The 19670-nt window shown below is 40.2% G+C and overlaps 1 pseudogene; it reads right to left on the reverse strand.

Annotated features, from left to right (window-relative positions):
• LOC121269375 overlaps positions 1 to 19670 on the reverse strand; it is a 209043-nt pseudogene that overhangs the window by 123065 nt on the left and 66308 nt on the right.

Raw genomic sequence — 19670 nt, forward strand, 5'->3', positions numbered from 1 at the left:
GGAAGAGTTTAAACCACGTATTTGAGACGCATCGGCAATAGTTAAGGCCTTAACACTGATTCCTCTCTCAGTTCATTAGTTACACTTTATCACTTGAAAATGGCCCATTTCTGTCAAAACATCTCTATCCATGCCAGCATATTGCCGGCAAATTATTTATCCTTATTGCAATAAGGAACGAAAATGCTGGAAAACCTGAGCAGCTCTGCCTCACAATCAGATTCAAGCTGATTTAAATTATTAAATTATTATCCCTGAGTCTCTCTCTAGAGATTTTGTCCACCTGCTGAGCTTCCGACTTTTTATTGCTCAACGTTTTCTTATTTCATTTACGATTTCCAGCGTCTGCAGACTTTTGCTATTGTACATGTCCTGATCGAATGAATTTTGAAAATACAATTAAGTTAAATCTCCTGTTCGGGCTTTATCCACCCTGCTTGATACATTTTCAAAGTAATCCAACACGTATGTAAAACATGAGTTCCCTTTCACAATAATGTGTAGCATCTGCTGGACTGTATTATTATTTTCGAAATGTTCTGCTACTATTTCTTTAAAAATGTGTTCTAGCACTGAAACAAAATAGATTAACTGACCTATAGATTCATGTTTGCATTCTCGGGCTTTTGCTGGAACATATTTTGCATTTTCTTGTTTTCAAACCGCTAGAGACTTTTTTTTTAGAATTTCTGGTTTATTTTTGAGATTTTTATTACTATTGTGGTAAAAATGCACCATTGTTTCTGCAGCCGCTTTTATTTAATTCCCAAACTGTGGGATATCAGGCCTAGAAATTGCAGTATAAAATTCCATTAGCTATTCCTCTTCTTTTGTTTTTCTCTAGAGTTAGGGAACATTTTTTTATTAGACACCACTGCTACAGAATTGGTCTGGTCCATTAAGTATTGCACAAAAATAATGTCTCCGTTTCATTCTATGAACTCATTGTGAAGCCTTCAAAAGGCAATCTTGTTTGTCCAATCCATATTTCGAGTAACAACATGTATTGCAATGCATTTTTTCCAAGGCACAGTATTTGTTCAAGTGCAGTTTGGCATACCATGTAGCTGCACTTGCGGTGGGAGTGAATGGTGGGGGCGGGGCGTGTGATGCTGAGGGCTATGAGTTGGTGGGAGCAAGAAACCAATCCTACCAGTGACTTCATTAATTTGGGATTCACTATTTCCATTCAAACAGATCTCTTTAAATAAGACAACATCTCACTATTGCAAGCATCTGAGTGTATATTAATAGCGACATCCCAGCCCCTTTTCATTCCATTCTGTCATATTAAATCTCAAAAAAGCCTTGAATATTTTTGGTCAAATCTGGCTTAATTGTAGCCACGTCTCTGTTATACCTATTACATTATAGTTATGTATTATTTTTTGTGCTCTCATGTCATCCATTTGGCTATGGACGTTGTGAAATTCAGATACAGAGCCTTTAATGCGTTTTGTTTTTACTGATTACACGTAACCTGACTTATTTTTTTTTCGTGTTCACAAATATTTGCAAGCTTTATCCCTCATCTCTACGCTCCAGTATGATTAATTGATTCATTATCTGCTCCATTGCATTTTCTTTCTTTCATTTATTCTGTAAAACACACCTCTGACGAGCCACACCCAACTACAATATTTTTTGACTGGCCCCTCTATAAGTCTCATTGTGGGATTCACAGATTATTCAGAACATTAGTCCGAATGGGTTTCAGGTGAAGGCCGATCTTGTGTTCGATTTTGCTTGGAACTGTTGCCAGTGGATCATGAATCAAATGTCTAGGCTCCCATGCCATTTTTTGATTCAGCGCATTGAACTCTGATGTTATTTACAATAAACAAATTTGCTCTTGGTTTGGTTAGAATGGATATTTGATTCCGAGGGACGAAACATTAGAATTGATAATTGATATTTCTTTGAATAGAAGTGTACATGCCGCTTATTTTTCACTTAGTTTTTAAAACAACACTGAAATAATTGTCCCTGCTCCATTTTTTCTGAGCAGCATGGAATAAGGTTAGCCGAATAATTCTGCTTAAAGCACATCAGGATTTTCAAAGACACATTGAAATCATGTGCACATTATATATTCTTCATGCTTTCTGTGGCCTCTAAATTCTGAGCTCCTGGGCGGCAATGTGCTGATGGTCCAATGTTGCGCTGGGACCACAGCACAACTTGAATGCCACGAACCAAAAGGAAATTATTGCACGACACTTGCTGCGAAGTTTAAACTTCCGTTGGGCAATCACCCAACGTTTGGAATCATCCGATCCTTAAACAGGATGCAATTCTCAAAATTGTATTGGATCTCATTGTCTCCCATTAATTGTTCGACAGAAAATGTGAACAGAATTAGAAAAAATATAGTTATAAATTCTATTTATCAATTGTGCATTTTCATCCCCCCACCAGCACCCTTCACCCAGCTCACATCCCGAAGCCCCATGGGATGCAACAGCTCCAGGGAAGCCCACAGTGCCTCCATGCCCACCATATGACTCACAGCACTCCCAGGACTCCAAAGTGGATGCACCAATCTCTTTCCCCGATTGGGGCTTTATCCAACACCCTAAATCAGCCACGCAGACAACCTGCACCCCCTAGAAACATCCACACATCCCTACTCACCACACAGCCCAATGACTACTGGGCACCCTTCCCAAATGCACGTTTTCCCATTGAGCAACCTCTGAGTTAATGATCACCCGCTGACAGAAAACACTTCACCAAACCGTCTTGCAGCCACAAGAGCCCAACCGACCACACCCACTAAGCACCTGCCTCCCTTCACTGACCACTCGGCTTCCCAATAACCAACCCACCCACTGACAAACATCGATGTTCACCCGACCCCACCAGTGACCAACTGAAATCTCCTACCCCCTCAGGACACAGAGAAAGCTAATTCTCCTCAATTTCCTGAAGAAAAAATGAACACACGCCCCCTCAGTTTATTAAGCTGGCTCGATCGTTAATCTTGTCAGTCTTACTGCAGCTGTTGCCATGAAAAAGGGTCGTGACTTCTTGACTTCCAATTCTCCAAGCTTGAGACACAACTTTCTGAAGTTCGCTTGATCTATATTGGTCTCACACGGTGTCACTCAGAAAGTCAGATAGGAAAGTGAGGGTTGCAGGGGTGGGGGGTGGGGCGGGGGGGCGGGGTGGGGGGGGGTTGGTTTGGGGTAGGTGGGCAGGGCGTGTTCATTTCCAGGTAAATTGGAGCCGATTTTGACATTTTGACTCTGATTGCCACTCTATGGGCAGTATGGGACATTAGCTCTGCTTATTGTTCCATGATTATTTTGTAAATTTTCTCTTTTTGCAACTACAATTATTGCCAATTCTATGGAAAATGACATTGGCAGTCTTGAACCTCAGAGATAGTAATGAGCAGGTTATTATTTGTGTTTTATTTTATTTAGATTGTATTCAATTAAACTAAATACAAATGTAGAGATATGAAATTTTAATCCAATTCACTAGAAGTGGAATTTCCATTGTTGCAAAAAGTCACGGTCAAGCTGTTGTTAAAAAAAAAACTTTCCTTGTAGGCCAAACCGGATAGATGCCGCTGACTAAAACATTGCCTCAGATGAAGGCGGAAGGTGCTGAGAGGTATTTAAGAAAACTTACATGTTACAATTTTAATAAGTTTGGCCATATAGCATCAATGTGCTGCGGGTTAAATGCGAAACCTTGTGAAATTCTAAGAACTAAAAGTTTCTGTAATGTCAAATGATAAGAACAAGAGAAACTCGTTAGAATTTGATCAAATAGAAAAACAAGCCCAAGTGTTAGCCGAAGGTGTGAAAGTGGATTCACAGTCTATTCAAAGGGATGCTGAAAGAAAGGTTGCAGACATGTTTCAAGATTTCATTTGTGTTCCTCATTATTATAGATGTTAATAAGGGAGCTATTCAGTCCTTAATCTGTGGTTTAACGATACTCATTGTCCTGAGGATATTTGTCAGATAAATGTATAAATTAAATGAATTCATGCAAAGACAATACATTTCCTTTGGTAAGGAGAATTGAAAAGAAGCTTGAAAACCGGTGAAGTGATTGGAGGAGAAGCTGAAAGCTTACCTATTGCAGTGGTAAAACTTATCTTAGGAAATTATGTAGCTGGGTCATATATGTTGCTGACACATATTGTATTTGAACTGCCAGTGGAAAGGCCATACGCAGAACTGTTGCGGCAAAATTAACCTGCTTATTTTCAGGCTGTGTGGGAACACGACTACAACGTCATCAGTTGAGAAACAAGTACGATTCTGCAAGACAGCGGAAAGAAATTGAAGTACTAGTATCTGATACAATATTTGATGAGATTGATCAGGAAGCGAGAAAGGAGGTGAATGATGCTGAAGTGTTTAGCGCAAGGAAATTAATAAAGTTAAAGCTAAAGGACCGAAAATCAAACGGTTATAGTAAACAACTTATTCATTAACCACGCTCTTGGATTCTTTAACAAAGTTCATGGAACGATTGAACTGGGCTTTTGAGTTACCAAAGGAACATTTCAATACATCACAGCAGGTGATGAAGTCCCAGACAGAACGTAAAGACACAACACATAGTTTTGCTGCGGGGGAAAGCTCTGTAAATTTTATTGCGAGTTTTGGGTGAACCATTATAGATAAGTTTTATGAGAAATACAAGATTGAGAGGAAGATAGTGAAGTGAGCTATTTAATAAAGACTCAAGATAGAAGAATGAAGCAAAGGGTTCATCATGTAAATATGTTAAAAGTGCCTTTCACAGCGAAGATGATCAACATAAGGCTTTAATGGTGATAAATAAGGAGGTGGGGTAGAAATGAAGGATTCTAAAATTGACTTTCCTCTAATCAGTTTTCACAACGTGGGGATGCTAAAAATTTTAAATGTAATATTGAGTTACCTTCCAAACAAATGACACAGTGATTTGTAGAAGCTGTTGCAACCACACAAATCTGTGCAGGAATAAGCATGGGGAAACAGAATTAGCTAAACATGATGTATAAATAGGTAATTAGTTGTAGATAAGGCAGGGGCAAAATCGATTTTATCGAGTGTAGTTATCGCACGTAGAGAAGGAAATTGAATTCATTCGTCAAAAAAAACCTTTGACCCTTGTTGTTGAAATTTGAGTTCGACCATTGTAAAGGCACCAAAGTAAGATGGATCATAAAGACTGATTATAGATTATTGAAAAGTAATCAATGTGAAAAACAAGGATTCATATCGCATTCCACGTTTGGGAGATTGCATAGACGCCGTGGGACAATCACACTTTATCACAAAAGTTGTCACCCTGTGAGGATATTATTTAGTCATCTCATCGGATAGACCAAAATAGATTTCGGTTTTTGCGATGGCAGATGGGCTATACCAGTTGAAGTTATTTCATTTGGTATGAAAAGTCCACTAGCCAACTTCTGGTGACTAGTGAATAAGTTCATTATTGGACTGAGTCACTGTGCTGTGTGCATTGATGACTCTGAAGGTAATCAGTCAAACATCGGAGGAACATTTCCGTAAGCTGGGAGAACAATTTGATCTTCTGCAAGAAGCTAATTTGGTGGCCAGTTGGTTAAGGCAGAATCTGCGAATGTACAGGTCACATACTTGAGCTAAAAGGATGGACCTGATCACATAACCAACCGAGATGTATAATTGAAGCAGCTGGATAGTCGGCTACAAAGAAAAGGGAAGCTTTACAATTCCTTGGCATGACTGTTTTAGACAGGAAGACGGTGCCAATTTTTAGCATCGTGGTTCCCACATTAACTGAGCTCTTAAAAAAAATACAACTGGACATTTCTGTTCCCAAATACACTCAAAAATTTGAAAATGTTTTAACAACAACACCTGTTTTAGTACATCGAAATATGACAATTACTTTCAATAAGCAATTGATGAAAATGATGTGGGCATCGGTGCTGTATTGTTGCATGGAGACGAAACAGGCTTTAAAGAGAGTATACAATATGTTTCAAAGAAGTTACAAAACGATCAATAAAAGTGTTACACTTTTGAAATGAAAACATTGAGTCTGGTTTTGGAATCGCAACTTCTTGACAATTATGATACTAACAATTCATCAGAAACGTTTGTTAGCACTGACCATGCCACAGCAATACGTTTAGAATGTTAGACTGTTAAAATTGAGTCAATTATTTACAACCATTTAATTTAAAACTAATGCATTTGGCTGGACAATGTAACCTAATTACAGGTGCATGAGCAAAGGCTTAATTGTAAGGAAGATTGGACATGTGAAACCTCGGGAAAAATTGATTCATTTGCTGTCAAAATCTTCGGCCTATTATCACATGAATGCATGCGATTGATTTTATAATGCTCTAGTGTAAAAAGTTAAGTAGTAATTAGGAAATTGCGGTGGAGAAATTGAAGCCATCTTTTTGGAGTATGACTGTTCAGCTTCCGGTAATACCACTGTCATATGTCTTATGAATTGGAAAACTTTTTTTTTTTTTCTGGCTTTAGCTATGATAATTGGAGCAAGATCCTGGGTGACTGCAAGAGCCAAAACAACAGTAAAGACTGGTTTTGCATATTAGTTAGCCAAGAGGAACTTCAAACAGAAGTGTACTTAAAGAAATAAGAGAAGTTTTAATTTGATTTGCTTTGGTTCAAAGATTGATATGTGAAGGTTATAAAAGCTCCAAGTAAGTACGGTAAACAGTAGGGTATTTACTTATGCCTAAATGGTAGAGTAAAGGATCGAGTAATCCATCCTGGAAAGAAAGGATTTCTGTTGATACTAATTAAGGCAATAGAGAGAATAAAATGAAGGAACGTATATAGGGAAATACTGAAACCTTCATGGGGGGGGGGGGGGGGGGGGGGAAACAGCTGTTTAGATCTCGCAGAAGACAGCAGGATTGATGGTCAGAACTTGCGGAATGCACTGCAAACAAGGCTAGAAATGGAGGACCAGTTACTGTCAGCTTCTTCCGGCACAACAAGGGGAGGGAAAACAGTCTGTGATAATAATTATTGGGAATATCTAGATTTTAAAATCCATATGGATTGTTGCATAACAGCAAAATGGGAAAATAGGTATGATGGTAGTTAAGTTATGAATTTGTGAACGCTTTTTCTAAGTACTGCTTACTCTACAAACTCATTCATGTGTTTAATTGTAATTGTGGTTTTGTTGGCCTTATTATTTACACAAACATTTAATCGACTATAAAATTATCACAAATAGCCAGTAACATAATTTTCTGATTTCAGGAACGATCCTCACTATGCAAATTGCAATACCGATTTCGAAGGAGTTTCAAATTTGGATTTGGAATTTTGGAGTTATGCATTTATCATCCGCCGTACCATAACACAGTAAAAAACATCATCCAATAAATTATTGTCTATGTCACGCAGAAGTGAAGCTGGATGAAGTCAGAACAGGGCTTAGATCATAGTTCACTGCAGGAATTCTGGAATGCAGAACGTCAACCACAGGGAGACATCAGAAAAGGGTTTGTTTGTGCTAGAAAGAAAGTTTGATAGAAGAGGGTTGGCGTGTTTAAACAAAATATGGTTTTATTGTTGTTGATACCAGTGAACGCCCAGATCGAACAGAGATTAACTTAGATTGTGTTTTAAAATCTAAATTATTTACAGCATTAATTCCAATGGTAAGATGAAATCAAAGTAAAAAAAAAAATAGAATTGAAGATTTTTTAAAAATGGAGAAATGTGCAATTTATTTGTATTAACACAAAATGTCTGCACAATAAATTTTACCTGCCTGATTTTCCTGGCAAAGGCAGATTTGCTATCATTGGATTCCATTTAAAATGAATGAGGTTTACAAATAAATCAGCAAATTTTAAGCACATATATAAGTTGTTCAGAAAAAAAAAATAGATACATATATATGCTGGAGATTGTAGTTTAATTGGCGATTTATGTATTAAAGCATTTATGTAACATTGCAGAAGGTACAGAGGATCAGGACGACATATTTAACCCATGCTCTTTAATTGGAAGGAAACAGGTAGATCCTGAGTTCGGAGAGCTGTATCAAATAGGCTGCTCAGAGACGGAATCAGAGCCAATGTGTGAGTACTATTATTTAACATCCGAAGGGCGAATAAGAAAATGGATACCATCTCAGATACAGATAGAGGGGAAATGGGCTGGAAGTCGCTAGGCGATAGTTCCATCTGAGCATCGAAACAAAATTTTATGGGTGGCTCACGGAACGTCAATAGCAGGTAACTTAGGTATGGTGAAAATGCAGGATTAAATGTTGAAACAGGTTTATTGGCGAGGATTACAGAAGGACGTGGTTAAATACTGCCAGAGATGCTATTCATGTCACACAATTGAGAATACCATTCACCAATAAATCTGCACCACTAATTTCGAAACCAGCGTTTGAAGAAAAGGATAGCAGGGCCTTAATAAATTGTGTACGCACACTACCAGAATACCAGCAGTGATAGTCGGTATCTTGCAACAATTATTGATATTTAACTGAAGAATTATAAAACTGTGTTTTACATATTGATGGTTTGGGTGTGTTCAGGCAAACATTTGACAGCAATTTACAAAAGATTAATGATTTGTTTAATCGGTTACAAAGAGTCATGAAAGTGTTTTTTTTTCGAAACAACATGCCTTATTTGGCCACAATGTGAGAAAAGCCAAGATTATTTGGTATATTGGAATGGGTGCACTGCTTCGAAAGTTCGTTACGTATTTCAGCACTACTGTGGCGCCCCTGACAAGCTTGCTAAAGAAAGAAGACATTCGGATGTGTATAGGAGGGCAAAAGTGCTTTGAGAGCTTGACATTTGTACTGACTACCACATCGATCATCAGAGTGCAAACTTATGCTAAGCCAATTGAACAGCTCCTAATGCCAGAGATGTAGTTATTGGTGCCGCTTAAATACAGGAGGACAGAATGGGATTCAAATGGCCCTGAAGTTCCATTTCTTGAAAGTTTAATTTTGTCCAGCAGAGTTTCTCAACTGTTGGAAAATAGGTTTAGTGTTTGGTGCTGGCTCCAAAACATTTTGAAGTCCACATGTCCAAAAACTCTTTGCAGACTTTTTTTGTAAGGAAAATAGCCCGTTTACACCCATTAGCAAAATTTATTTCTACGAATGTGTTACTATTTCCTTTTATATTAACAATATAACAATTCAAGCTGAAAATCATTCATGCAGCAGAAAGGGACATTTTCATACCAGATGCTTTAAGAAGCACAAATATGAAAGAGTAATGAGATGTGGTCAAGATGAACTTGTGCACAATATGATAGTAATGGAAATGTCTTATATATTTGATGGATATACATTTTCACTGCTAAACTAAAATCTGTATTATTAAAATAGAGAAAGCGATAAGAGGAGGTTGTAAACGATTGTAAATGCTTCTTAAAGATAACTTTATAACTTATTTTTCTGCTGGTAGGTCTTAGAAAGAATGTCTACCTGTCGGATTATTTTATATATTATATTTTGTTGCTAAAACAGGTTAAACATGGTATTACTTTAATTTGGCATTTTTTTGTGACTAGAGCTGCCAATATTCTAGAAGCATGTTTTTATACGTGTACTTTTCATGAGTTTTTACAACTATTTGAACGAGCAGATGGGATACCAAAGGGTTAATACTTTAGTGAAGGTAAAAATAAAGAAACTACAACAGGAAACGTTGCTGTGGCTTAGCGAAATGGGTCCAGAGATACACGCACGCTGGCAAGGAAACTAAAAAGATCGGTTACATAATTTATGTTTACCAGAGACAGAAGACAGAAAGTTTAATAATTCTCCTAGGAAATCATACATCCTCCTGGGGCTAGTAATTTAAGCATCTCATATGTTTGCTCCGAAATTAATTAGCAGTGATTTAAGATTGTGGTTTGGGGAACTCCAGGGAGTGGTAATAGCTGAAGAAAATCATTTTGAGAAAGCTGAAAAGCCTGCCAGAAAAAAAAAAAAAATCGAATTTAAGTAAATATACCCATGAAAGCTTCATATTGTGACAATGGAAAATGGTTAATTATGTTTTGTGCCTGATAGTGTTGCTGGCATAAAAGGCAGAGCAAAAGTTTGAAACATACTCTATTAACTGTATTGAAATGATTTCAGCATTTTAATTTAGTGTATTATGGTGTTTTCCTTTCTAGAGTAATAGAAGTGTTATTCCTAAACAGTGTCAAGACAGCCTCGTGTGAAATACTTGAGGAACTGAAATCCACGGTTTCAAAAATAAAAGATCAGGACGAACCAAGTCAGGCTTCACTGTTACTTGTCTAGTATTAACACAAGGTGGGACCTTTACAAATATAATTTGTTTTAAGAATGTGAATTCTCATGGCTTAGATATATTTGTCAACACAACCTATTGTGTTTTCAAAGGATTGTTGCTCCCTCAAGAACCTAAGAAACTCTATTGGACATTGGACAGAGCACAGATATGGAGCTGTACAGGGTTTTTTACTATCTAAATAATGATAGGGGTTGAATAATAAATACTGGTTTGAGGAGATTTTCTTGCCGCTAAGAGGCTTGAGATTCTTGACATTTCTCCAACCCGACGTGTAGTGCACACTCCGTATTTGAGTACATTGCAGGTCCAAATAGAATAATTGGTTATCGCTCAGGGAGTCACATGATTAGTTGGAATGGCCATGAAAGCCGGTTTGACGTGGATGAGATGTTATCATACCGAATGCTGGATCAGGTTCAAGAGCAAATATTTCCTACTTCTGACCTTATTATTTATGCTCTATTCATATGATGCATTGCTATCCATTTTATGACAACACATGACGGTGAAGTTAATAGATGTAGCAATCGTTAATTTTTGTGGTAATTACAGACTTGTGAAATATTGTGTATTGGAGCCGACTCTAATTTATAGCAGCTTGGCAAGTGGTTGACATGTGCAAAGCTTTCAGAGAATGTTCCCGTGATGATAATTGTTATGTCCCTTTCCTAAGACAGACAATGCACAAGTTGATCCAGAAAGATGGATTGGGTTTTGGGCAGCACAGATTTACAGCACAAAAGCCTGGTAATCTGCTGAAAATAGCTTCGATGCAGCGACACGCTGCACTTTAAGACACTTTAAAGGTGCTGATTGGAATAAGAAGTTTTATATTTTATTTTATGCTCATATATTTTATTTCAATGTAATACATCCTTCAGTTAAATAAATCAATAGGGGTTGACCGTTTGTGCTATAGTAAATGGACAGGAAGATACGATAATAAGTAAAGTTGTGAATCATCCCTTTTTTTGTTTCAAAATATGCAACAAAACAAGAAAAAATAGTTCGTTGAATAGTAGCTTATTCAAGAAGGATAACTGATTTTTAAAGGTAGACGAATATCAGATTGTTCGGAGAACAGAGGGGCAGCTAATGGAAACTTTCTTCCTTAGAGATTATTGAAAGCTGTTAGTAGATGTGTTGACAAATATAACACTGCTATTTACAATAGGGAGTTGCATCGAAAAAGCCCTGTTAAGATAGTCGTATGAAAGTTGGAAACTTATAAACGGTTTAAAACATTGTGTCTAGAAACGCGATTTATAAGCAGTTGCAGTGACTATCATTGTACGAAAGAAGAACCGTGCTTGAAAAATGCATTCGAACTTTGATAAGCGTGTAACAAAAGGTACATTTAAAAGGGAACAAGTGCACACAATATGCCAGGTTTTCCATAGGCTCTTAATAACGTAGTTCACAATGGGTTAATTTAGCGTAAGAAAGCACGGAAAAAAGAAAACAAAACTGGAGTCAATGGTAATTGGGGGGAAACATTGCGCTAGTTGGTGTCCGACCCAGCACTTCTGAAGAAGGGTGTAGAAGTTGCAGACTAATCATTACGTTCCGGAATATCACTGTAGTAGAAACTCAGCCTGGTTTCCTGGACCAAACCATTTCCAACTACTTCAGCAATGACCTTCCTTGCATCTGAAGATGAGAAGTGCGGACGCTTGATGATGGTTTCACAATTTTCAGTACTATTCCTGAATCCTCACGTCCTGAATTAGTCCATGTCCAAATCGAGCAGGACCTGGGCGATGTCCAGGCTACGTCTGGCAGGCGGCAAGAATCATAATGTGTGTATATATATATATATATATATATATATATATATATCATGTTTTGTTATTCTGTAGAAAAGAGTGTGTGTGTTTGTGTGTGTTTTTTTTGTGTGTGCTTGACTTAATTAAGATGCTCAAGATTAACCTGAGTCTTGTTCTTTGGCAGGTTGAAAGCGTCAAGAGGTTGGAAATGTTAGGTTTGATGTTCCAATGAGTAGGTTTAACAGAAATTGCAATTTTTCATTAGTTAAGAGTTCGCTTGAGCATCAAACGGAAACCAAAGTTTCAAGAAATTTGCGTGTACCTTGCATCTGATGCATAATTAAAGAATAGTGGGAATGCTATATTGTATTGATAGTAAGCAAAGGCAAGATCAAAACCTGGATGAATTTATATTTTGAAGGATCTGAGTTTCAAAGAGTTGTGAAAACATTGGAATCTGATTTAAAACGGTGGGTTGGGTGGGGGTGGTGTGGGGGGTCGGGGAGGGAGGGATGTTTCTGTTGTGGAAGCTATGGTTGATAACTGTCGGGAGGGTAGTGCACCTATAACTGGAGCTGCTGTTGGGTCGGAGCTGTTGGAACTGATACCTCTTCGCTGTGAGAAAATGCAGTTTGAAATAACCACCCAATCAACGCAGAAAAAGTCTTGGGATGTAAAAATTATTTTTTCATGTTTGGTTTTCCACAGTAGTCTGGAAGAGAATTACAGGCCATCTGGTAACCCTGTATTAAAGCTACTACATATTGCATACATAACATTATTTCCATTTTTTGTAGTTAAGCAGCTACAACGAATGATGCCTGGATGTTGTTTAATATTGAGTCTGAACGTGAAAAGGGATTTTTTTTGGCCGGACATGGTGTAAGACTAAGTTTAACTATGAGACTGAAATTTGTGTGCTTATGTATTATTTTACTTTTGTTAAATTAACCATTTTTCCTTAAATCACAGAAGTGTTACTGCAGCCTTAATGTGGAGATCAGAATGCCTTCTTCTCGTGTTCGAAAAGAAGCCAAGGGATTTGATTTGCGCAGCAGTTAACACCAGCTGTGGACATAACAATGACAACCACCAATTAGAGAGAACCTAATAATCTCCCAAAACAAAAATAAAAATACCTGGAAAATCTCAGCAGGTCTGGCAGCATCTGTGGAGAGGTGGACAGTAAATGTTTCGAGTCCGTCCGCTTGACACTTCAACAGGACAAGGGAAATAGAGAAATGTGGCGAAACGTAAGCTGCTTGAAGGTTGAGGGTTTGGAGGGGGGGGGGGTGTGTGGTGGGGGATGTGGTGAGACAAGAAAAGCTGGGTACAGGGCCAGTGGTAGGTGGAGATAACCCGAAGATATCACAGACAAAAGGACAAATAGGCATTGAAGATGGTGATATTTTCTAAAGGAATGTGCTAATTAAGGATAGAAAGCAGGACCAACAAGGAACAGATAGCCTTCATGGGGATTGGTGGAGTGTAGGAATCGAAAAAAGGCTAAACTGTAGAGATAAAACAATGGATGGAAATAAATTTAGAAATAATGGATATAGGTGGGAAAAGGAAAATCTATATAAATTATTGGAAAAAAAAACAAAAAAGAGGGGAAAATCTGAAAGGGAGTTGGGATGGTGGAAAGAATTCGTGATCAAAAATTGTTGAACACAATATTCATTCCGGAAGGCTGTAAAATGCCTAGTCGGAAGATGAGGTTTTGTTTTTCCAGTTTCCATTGAGCTTCACTGGAACAATGCAGCAAGCCAAGGACAGACATGTGGACATGAGAACAGCGTAGAGTGTTGAAATGGTAAGCAACAGGGAGGTCTGGGTAATGCTTCAAGACAGACGAAAGGTGTTCTGCAAAGCGGTCACTCAGTCTGCATTTGGTATCTCCAATGTAGAGGAAGCCGCATTGCGAGCAATGAGTGCAGTAGTCAAAGTTGAGGGAAGTGCAAGTGAAATGCTGCTTCACTTGAAATGAGTGTTTGGGAACTTGGACGGTGAGCAGAGGGGAAGTGAAGGGGCAGGTGATGCATCTTCTGCCGTTGGAGAGTTTTGAGGTGTAGTGGGTGATGGGGTAGTGGAGCAGGGTGTCATGGAGCGAATGATACCTATGGAATGCCGGCGGGGGGCTGGCGGTGAGGGGAAGATATGTTTGGTGGTGGCATCATGCTGGAGTTGGTGAAATGGCTGAGGATAAGCCTTTGAATGCGGAGGCTTGAGGAGTGATAAGTGGGGACAAGCGTGTCCCGATCATGTTTCTGGGAGGGACAAGAAGTTGTAAGGGCACATGCATGGGAGATGGGACGGAACAGTTTAGGGCCCTAACAACCACCGTGTGTGGAGCACCTCAGTTAAGGAGAATACAATACATGTCAGAGGAATTGTTTTTGAAAGTGGCATCATCAAAAAAAATGCGACGGAGGCAAAGAAACTGAGAGAATGCAATGGAGTCCTTACAGGCATCCAGGTGTGACGAGCTGTAGTCGAGGTAGCTGTGGGAGTCGGTAAGTTTGTAATGGATATTGGTTGACAGTCTATCAGAAATTGAGACAGAGTGGTCAAGGAAGGGAAGGGAAGTGTCAGAGATGGACCATCTGAAAATGATGCAGGGGTGGAAATTTAAAGAAAATTAATAATTTTTCAGGTCCAGATGACAGCATGAAGCAGGACCGAAGTAATCATGGATGAACCAGAGAAAGACTTCTGGGAGATGGCCGGAGCAGGACTGGAACAACGAATGTTCCACATACCCAATAAAGAGACAGGCATAGCCCGGGACCATGCGGGTACCCATAGCCACCCCTTTTGTTTAGACGTGAGAGGAGTTTAAGGAAAAATTTTTCAATGTGAGAACAAGTTCAGCCAGACGGAGGAGAGTCGTGGAGGAGAGCGTAGTGGAGTAACAGGAGGGAAAACACATCAGCCTCAGACTAGGAACTTAACAGCCTTCAAGACTGAATATTGATTTCAACAATTTTGGATCATGAACTCTCTCCTCCCTCCACAACCCCTTTCCGATTTTTCACGTCCCTTTTGTATTTTCCAATAATTTATATAGATTTTTATTTTCCCAACTATTTCCATTATTTTTAAATATATTTCCATCCATTTATTTTTTCTACCTTTCAGCCTTTATTGATTCCTTCACCCCAGCCAGCCCCCAATGGGCTATCTGTACCTTGCTCGTCCTTCTTTCTACCCTTAATTATCACATTCCATTAGATTATATCACCACCATCAACACCTCTTTGTCCTTTTGTATGTTATGTACTTTGGTTATCCTCACCTATCATTGGCCCTCTATCCAGCTCCTCTTGTCCACCTCCCTTAAACCATATTTCACCCCTTTTCTATTTTTCCTTAGTTCTCTTGAAAAGTCATGCGGACTCACAACGTTTGCTGTGCTCCTCTTCACAGATGCTGGTAGACCTGCTGAGATTTTCCAGTTATTTTAGTTTTTGTTTTGGAGTTCCAGCTTCCACTGCTTTTTGCTTTTATCTTAGTGTTTAATTGACTGCCAATTCTCTTCAAGAAATGTCTAACTTGAAGACGTTTTGCTCTTCTCTCCGTCATGATGTTCCAATCTCTCTTTTGCCTTGTTCACCTTCATTCCTTTCCATTTCTCTCCTGGTGTTTGACAAGGTGTTTACTAAAACCTGCTTTCACAGACATATCTCCTTCCTCAGTGACTGTCTCCGTCTCTGACTTAACCCACGTGGATTTCAACTGATGTTCCATACCCACATGTTTTGAACCCACCCAGAATTAGAGGTATCTCCGGGACATATAACACTCCTCGGACTGCTGTTTTCGTCACATTCTGAGATCCACACTCAGTGCCATGCGCCACCACAAGCATACGTTCGACCTCGCCCTTCAGCAGCACTGCCACACCCTTTTTCAAATCTGTCCGTGCACCCAGTTTCATTTTATACTTAGTCCCCTCTAATGCTTCAACAAGAAACTTTGTCTCTTACTTTCAGTTGCAAAGGAACGCAATCTCCAACAACTCATCGACCATCCAGGACCCTCCATCCCTGCCTGTCCACCTGTCCCCATCCCGTCTTCCAATCGCAGCCCCGTCTGTGTATTCTCCATACCACCTGACATTCCCCTCTACAACGTTAAACGTTCAGTGCTCAGAGAAGTCTTTAGGTTCATACCCATACGCCCTCATCTCAATGAATTTCTCGCTCAGAACAATGCTGAACTCCACTTCCGCCGCCTTCATCTCCGTGCTCACTTCTTTGGGCAGGAGTCCTCTTCCCGTTCAACGGATCATTTTACGCACCACTACCTGGACTCCTCCCTCTGGATTCTAACCTTCTCTTGATCCTTTCATTGAGAACTGTCGGCATTACATTAGTCATCTCAATTTATCTGCTCCTCTCATACATTCTAAGCTATCTCGTTCTCAAGTTGCTGCATTCCGTTCTCTCAGGTCCACCCCTGAAATTGTCATCAAACAACCTGCTGACAAGGGTTGCTCTGTTATTGTCTGGGGCACTGACCTCTAGCACACAGAGGCTGAGCGTCAACTCGCAGATAAATTCCTCCTACCTCTCGCTGGGCCATGACAGCAACACTCAACCTCACCAATTCTTTCCAGGACTGTTACTGACCTCATCTCCTCTGGAGATCTTTCTTCCGCTGCATCCAACCTGATTGTCTCACAAACTATTATGGCCTGCATCTAACTCTTACACAGAATCCAGAAACAGGACTGTCCTGGCAGGCCGATCATGTCAGCCTGTTCCTGCCCTCGGAACTCATTTCTTCCTACCTTGACTCCTTTCTATCTCCCTTTTTTCCAGTCCCTTCCCACCTACATCCGTCATTCCCCTGCCATCCTATATTATATCAAAAAATTCCATTTCCCTGGCCCCAACAGCCTGCTCTTCACAATGGACGTCCAATCCCTCGACACCTCCATCCCCAATCGGAATGATCTGATGGCTCTCCACTTCTTCCTCGAACAGACGCCCAAACAATCTCCATCCACCAGTACTCTCCTCCGTCTGGCTGAACTTGTTCTCACACTGAACAATTAGTTGTTAAACTCCTCTCACTTCCTCCAAATGAAGGGTGTAGCTAAGGGTACCCGCCTGGGCCCCAGCTATGTTTGTCTCTTTATGGGCTATGTGGAACATTCCTTGTTCCAGTCCTGCTCCGGCACCCTGCAACAACTTTTTCTCCAGTACATCGATGATTAATTCAGTGGTGCTTCACCCTCTTGTCTGGACCTGGAAAAAAATATGAATTTTGCTTCAAATTTCTACCACTCCATCATTTTCACATCGTCCATCTCTGACATTTCCCTTCCCTTCCTTGACCTCTCTGTCCCATCTTCTGGTGGTATCCTGTCCACCAATATCCATTACAAGCCTACCAACTCCAACAGCTACATCAACTACAGCTCCTCAAACCTTACTTCCTGTACGGACTCCATCCCATTTTCTCCTTTCCTTCGCCTCCGTCGCATCTGTTCTGATGATGCCACTTTCAAAAGCAGTTCCTCTGATATGTCCTCCTTCTTCCTTAACCGAGGTTTTCCTCCCACAGTGGTTGACAGTGCTCCCAAAGGTGTTGTGCCCATCTCTGTTGCATCCACCCTCACACCTTCTTCTTCCTCACAGAAACATTATAGGGTCCCCCTTGTCCTCCCTTATCACAACACCAGGCTCCGCATTCAAAGCATCATCGTACGCCATTTCGGCCAACTCCAGCATGATTCCACCACCAAACACAACTTACCTTCACACTCCTGGCGGCATTCCGTAGGAATCGTTCCTTCCTTGACACCCTGGTTCATTCCTCCATCACCCCTACACATCAAACCCCTCCCACAGCACGTTCCCATGTAAACGCAGAAGATGCAACACCTGCCCCTTCTATTCCTCTCTCCTCACCGTCCAAAGGCCCAAACAGTCATTTCGAGTCACATAGGATTTCACTTGCACTTCCCTCAGTTTCGTGTACTGCATTCGTTGCTCTCAATGCGGTTTCCTCTACATTGGAGAGACCAAACTCATACCGGGTGACCGCTTTGGAGAACAAATTTGTTGTGTCTGCAAACATTACCCAGACCTGCCTGTCCCTTGCCATTTCAACAGGCCAACCTGCTCCCATGCCCACATATCCGTCCTTGGCTTGATGCATTGTTCCAGTGAAGCACAAGACAAATTGGAGGAACTGCACCTCATATTACTTCTAGGCACTTAACAGCCATCTGGACTGAATATTGAGTTCACCCATTTTAGATCATGAAATCCTTCGTCCATCCCCACCCTCTTTCAGATTTTTCCACCTCCTTTTTGGTTTTCAAATAATTTATATATATTCTCTTTATTTTTCTACCTATTAACATCATTTTAAATGTATTTCTTGGATTGTTTTGTCTCTACCTTCTAGACCTTTTCGATTCCTTCACCCCACCCCTCCTATGGATATCTGTACCTTGCTGGTCCTGCTTTCCACCCTTAATTAGCACATTCCTTTAGATAATATCACCACCTTAATTACCTCTTTGTCCTTTTGACTGTGAAATATCTTGGTTATCTCCAGGTATCACTGGCCCTCTCTCCTGCTCTTCTTGTACCACCCACCATCAAACCAGCTTATATTTCACCCCTTTTCTATTTTTCCTTAGTTCTGTTGAAGATTCATGTGGACTCGATACATTATTTGTGCTCCACTCCACAGATGCTTCCAGACCTGCTGAATTTTCCATGTATTTTTGCTGTTTTTCAGATTTGTAGCATCCGTAGTTTTTTGCTTTTATCTTAGTGTTTAAGTGATTGCCAGTCTCTTCAAGGAATGCCTACCTTGAAGAAGTTTTGCTCTTCTATCCGTCAGGATTATTGTATCTCTCTTTTGCCTTGTTCACATTCATTCCTTTCCATTTCTCTCCTGGTGTTTGGCAAGGTGTTTACTAAAACCAGCTTTCAAAACGACATTTACTTCCTCAGTGACTGTCTCTGTCTCCGACTTACCACACGTGTATTTCCTTTGAAATTCCATCCCTCATGTTTTGGACCCACCCAGGATTACAGGCATCTCCGGGACATTAAACTTTCCTTGGACTGTTCTTCACGTCGCCTTCTGAGATCCACACTCAGTGCCATGCGCCGCCATATGAACACACTCGACCTCTGCCTCCAGCAGCATCTGCGCGTGCCCCCAGTTTCATTTTATTCTTCGTCTCATCCAACAACTCAACAGGAAATTTTGTCTCTTTCATTCAGGTGCCAATGAACGCAACTCCAACAACTCATCGACACCAACACCCCTCCACGACCATCCTACCTTTCCCGCTCCCTCCAGCAGAACCACTGCACCATTTATCAAATCTGCGTGTGCCCCCAGTTTCATTTTATTCTTCATCACATCTGACCGCTCAAGAAGAATCTTTATCTCTTTCTTTCAGGTGCATATGAACATATGCTCCAAGAAGTCATCGACAGCGAGACCCAACCAGGAGCCTCTGCCTCTTGTACTGTCCAATCCCGTCTTCCAATCCCTGCCCCAGTGGTGAAGTCAGCATACAGCGTAGCATTACCCTCTCCGACGCTGATCATTCAGTGCTCAGC

This window comes from Carcharodon carcharias, chromosome 24 (assembly GCF_017639515.1).
Source record: "Carcharodon carcharias isolate sCarCar2 chromosome 24, sCarCar2.pri, whole genome shotgun sequence".
Classification (NCBI taxonomy): domain Eukaryota; kingdom Metazoa; phylum Chordata; class Chondrichthyes; order Lamniformes; family Lamnidae; genus Carcharodon; species Carcharodon carcharias.